This window comes from Pteropus alecto, unplaced genomic scaffold, assembly GCF_000325575.1.
Source record: "Pteropus alecto unplaced genomic scaffold, ASM32557v1 scaffold344, whole genome shotgun sequence".
NCBI lineage: Eukaryota > Metazoa > Chordata > Mammalia > Chiroptera > Pteropodidae > Pteropus > Pteropus alecto.
This window is the reverse complement of record NW_006434840.1, coordinates 289868-295472: the sequence shown is the minus strand read 5'-3', so window position 1 is coordinate 295472 and position 5605 is coordinate 289868.

Below are 5605 nucleotides of genomic sequence, written 5' to 3'. Positions count from 1 at the left end.
AGATGGTGGTATATATATAATCAATGAAATGTTACCCAGCCATAAGAAGAGATTAAATACTTCCATTTGCAACAACGTGGATGGACCTTGAAATAATGAAAATAAAAAAAATAAGCCAGACAGAAAATGTTGAAAACTATGTGATATTACTTATATGTGGGATATAAATTTAAAAGCAACAAATGAACAGGATAAACAAACAGAGACTCATGGACATGGACTATAGTCTAGTGGTTATCAGAGGGTAAGTGGTGGGGAAAGAGCGGGGAGGTAGGCAGGGTAAAGAGGGTCAAATATAGGAGTGTAGGGGTAGGGTGAAGTGGGTAAAGGGTATCAAATATATGATAGCTGAAAGAAACTGGACTTTGGGTGTTAAACACACAATGGAATATACAGTTGTCAAATTATAATGTACACCTGAAAATTATATAATTGTATTAACCAATGTTACCCTAATAAACTTAATAAAATAATTAATTAATTAAAAAAATAAACTGAGTCTCTTGTAGTCAGCATATGTAAGGGTCTTGTTTTCTTATTCATTCAGCCACTCTATGTCTTTTGATTGGAGCATTTAATCCATTTACATTTAAATTATTGGTAGATGTATAGCTAGTGCCATTTTATTATGCATATTCTTTTATCTTCTTCTTCTCTTTTTTATCCTCCTTCTTCCTTCTTCTTCATACTTCTTCCTTCTCCTTCCTACTTCTTCCTTCTCCCTTTCCTTTCTCCTCTTCTTCGTAGTCCCTCTAACATTTCCTGTAATACTGGCTTGGTGGTGATGAACTCCTTTAGATTTATCTTGTCTGGGAAACTCTTTATCTCTCCTCTGATTCTAAATGATAGTTTTGCTGGGTAGAGTATCTCAGTCGTAGTTGAAACCAGACACCTATTTTACTACATCATAAAAATAAACTCAAAATGCAATAAAGCCTTAAATGTAAGACCGGAAATCATAAAACTCCTAGAAGAAAACATAGGAAATGAGCTCTTTGACATAGGCCTTGGCAATGAGTTTTGAATATGACACCTAAAGCAAAAGCAACAAAATAAATAAATAAACAAACAAACAAATAAATAAATAAATGAGTGGAAGTACATCAAACTAAAAAGCTCCTGCCTACATATTAAAATAAATGATCAACAACAACAACAAAAAATGGCAACCTATGAAATGGGAGAATAAAGTTGCAAACCATCTAACTGATAAAGGGTTAATATCCAAAATATAGAAGGAATTCATATAACTTAATAGCAAAACAATAATAAGCTCCCCCCCAAAACCCAATCTGATTAAAAAATGAGCAGAGGACTCGTAGACATTTTTCAAAAAAAGACATAAAAATTGACCAATGAATATATGAAAACGTGCTCAACAGCACTAATTATCCAGGAAATGCAAATCAAAACCATGATGAGATGTCACCTCAAGCCCATTAATGACTATGATCAAGTATTCAAGAGATATACGCATATAATGTATTATTGAATTGTACACTCAAAACCTATATAATTTTATTAACCCATGTCACCACAATAAATTTAATTTTAAAAAGTCAAGAGATAACAAACGCTGGTGTAGATGTGGAGAAAAAGGACCCCTGAAGCACTGCTGGTGGGAATGTAAATTTGTATAACCTCCTGGATAACAATGTGGAGTTTCCTCAAAAAGTTAAATGTAGAATGACCATTTGATCCAACAATGACACTTCTGAAAGATGAACTTTCTTGGAGAGATATGAGCACCTTGTATTTATTTTAGCATTATTCATAATACCCAAGACATGGGAAAAAACCCGAGTTTTCTTTAATGGAATGTGTGTGTGTGTGTGTGTGTGTGTGTCTGTGTGTGTGTGTGTATTCCATTTTCTCCACATCCAGACCAGCATTTTTTATCTCTTGATTTTTTTAAAATTAAATTTATTGAGTGGCATGGGTTAATAAAATTATATAGGTCATATATATATATATTATTATACATGTAAATATACATAATGGAATATTATTCAGCCATCAAAGAAATTTTGTCATTTGCAAAAAGATGGATGGATCTTGTGGGTATACTGCTAAGTAAAATAAGGCAGAAAGAGAAAGACATATATAGTATGATATCACTTATATGTAGAATCTAAAAATATCAAACTCATAGAAATAGAGAGTAGAATTGTGTTTGCCATGGTTTGAGTAGTGAGAGAAATGGAGAGATGTTAGTCAAAGAGTACAAACTTTCAGTTATAAGATGAACAAATTCTGGGAATCTAATGTACAGTGTGGTGACTATAGTTAACAATACTGTATTGTATACTTGAAAGTTGCTATAAGAGTGGAGATTTAATATTCTCACCATAATAACAACAACAAAATGGTAATTACGTGAAGTGAAAGATGAGTTAACTAACCTTATTGTGGTAAGCATTTTATAATACACATGTATCAAATCACCACATTGTATACCTTAAACTTACACAATGTTTTCAATTATATCTCAAAACTGGTGAAAAATATGTAATTTGGAGAAAATGTGGAGAGAAAATATCCAGGCTACTAATGGAATTAAAACAACGGATATTCAGCGTGAGGAGCCAAACCATTAGGTCAGTTCTCCTTTCACCCCTCCCATCATGAGAAGGGATAAAAGCCTGTATTTTGGGCCATTCGCTCTCAGCTGTTTTAGCTTCTTATGATCCCTTAGCCAAGATACAGTGATTCTTTGCTTTGGTTTCACCATGACAAGCACCTTCCCCTTGCTGACTTACTTAATTCTTTTCAAAACGTACCTGGTCCCATTCTCACATAGCCCCACTCATTCTCTGCTCAGTGACTGTACCTAAGCTGGTAATTTAATCAGAATATTGTACTTGTAGGTGCTCAAATATTAATTTAGGCATTAACTCTCTCAAATAATTCCTGTGATTTTTTTAATAAAATAATTCAGAAGAGAGGTGTCTTGTATTCACTGTTCCCTTGACCATATTCTCTGCCAGCCCTACGAATTATTTCCATCCTGCATTCTCACAAGTTGGTGTGGATTCTTTCAAAATAATGATTTGAAGATCATTCCATGTAGGTTAATATAGATCTACTTCATTTCTATTAAATCCTGCATTGTGTTGCACAGCAAAGCTTATACCATAGTTTATTGTCATTACCCTATTGATAGACATTTAGGTTATCATTTTTCATGATTATAATCAATGTTGAAATGAATGTCTTCAATGTATATGCACCAATCTTTCTATATGTGAGAGTTTCTATACTGTGGACACCAAAAAGTAGATTTCTGGGATATTAGGGTACATGTTCTTTTTGGTCATAATAAATACAGAAAAATTTCCTTCTAATATGACTATCATTTTTAACTCCAATCAGTAGTGTATTAAAATTGCCCATTTCCATATATTTTGCCAACACTTGGTCTTATGAAACTTCTAAATATTTGCCATTCAAATGAGTGGAAAATAGTTCTTTTTATTTCCATCATTAGTAGTGAGATCGAACATCTTTTTATATGCTTATTGACTATATATACCCTGTGATTATTTATTAATTTTTATCCCTGTTTTATATTGTCTTTTCTTACTATTTTGTATGAGATCTTTATATATACTGGATATAAATTCTGTGTTATATATGGGGCTGTCTTTTAACATTTTTACAGTATCTTTTATTGTTCATATATTTCTAATTTTCAGAAATATTGAACACATATCTATAATGACACTTAATACACTACTGTGTTTTCATTCTGGTATCCCCCATTAGGATGTAAATTTCTTGAGAGTAGCTATGTTTTATTCATTTCCATAGCAACCAACAAAGAGCCTGGATTATTGGTAGCTTTTCAGTCAATATTTGTAACATCAAATTGATGATGCCTTTAACCCAAAGGGATGACAGTGACCCTTAGAATAAAAAAAAAATGAGTATGGAAATAATACTGGGAAGCTTAAAAGCTCTGAGAATTCTTGTTTTATATCATGTGTAGTAAAAATCTCCAGAAACAGTCACTCTTCACTCTGTCTTTCTAGATCTTGTTCTGTCTTTCTCACAGAATTTCCCCTTTTCTAATTTTTTCCCTCAGTGTCTCTCTGAAAGACAAAGCTTCCCAAAGAAGAGTCTTCAAACAAGGCAGCTTCCCACATCCTCACTCAGGGCTGGTATTTATACTGAGGTAGCTCTGGAGTTTAAAGCTGTCCCAAGACCCTCCTCTCCCACATTTCTTCTTAGGAAAACAAACAAATAAAATGGTTAGGAGAACAGGGATGGGCAGGGACAGCTAGCCAACTGAGTCTATATCCCACAATCTCTTGTGGGAGTCTTTGTAGGTAATATACAAAGAGCACCGTCTTCACGAAGACCCATTCAGAGACATTGCTGACTAGATTACCAAGAATGAAGAGGGCCTCATGTGCTTCAGCAAATTATTGTGTTTAAGACAGCCCAGCTTCCTTTCTTGCTCCATGCTAGAATATAGTAGTTTCATCACAACTTTATTCAGCTAAGGGGGAAAAAAAAACAACAAAACATCTACTCATATCATGGCATGTTGAGGAAACATAAAATGGAGACAAAGTCAAAATAATATCCATGGTTTCTGAAGTTTAAAATATTTTATTAATAAAAAAGTACAATAATTAAACATAACAAGATTGCTTAGTACTTAATCACACACCCTGCCTGGACGCCACAGAGGGAGAGTCCCATTAGGTTAAAACAGAGTAACCTCTAAGTTGTTATGCTACTCAATTCTTGAGTATCTCCAGGTACATAAAAGTCTTGTATATAAGAGACTGTTCATGATTTTAGCCTCAAAGCCATGTCTCTGGAGCAATAACTAGTATAAAATAGAAGAAAAATGGGGTGCTGCTCTGAAGCACTGAAATAACGAGGCACAGACACAAGAATTATAGAGACTAGAGATTATATACTGTCCTGTAATTTCTTTAAACAAAGTAACAATGATAAAACATTCAATCAATCCCTTCATTGCAGGCTCCTTTCCCCAACACAAAAAAAGAAGTCAGTTTCTATGACTGCTCTCTTTCTGTGACCTCCTGCCAAAAAACAGAAATGGACAACACTAGGGATTCTCTTCCTCTTTTTATTCAGAAATACGATGAAAACAGCACTGCATACAACATAGTTAAAAAGTAATGTCCAACACAACTACTTGTACTGACCCTGGAAAAAGTTAACAAAATAGTATCTCTCTCCCTGCCCCTGACTCACCACCAGAAAAGGAAATGGAAAGTGAATCTGGTATTTGAGAATCAAAGAAATATCCTGCCACTGGTCTAAATTGTATCCTCTTCCATCCCACTCCCACCCCAACCACCCCACCCCACTTTCCTCCTACCTATACTGTTCAGAATGCAGTAAATGGGAAAAGAGAAAATGTAACTGGTGAAGTTGAACTGGCCAATGTCTGAAGGGCTCTGAGAAATTGTCTTTGTGCTTCCGACAGGGTGACATATAATGTGGTCCAGGCAGAGTGAGGAAAGGGGAAGAATAGTTTTTGAGGCAACAGATTTTGCCTACCTATTCCTTTAGGCTCCAATATGCTTTGAGTCTGGAAACAGATGAAAATCCTATAGTTAGTATC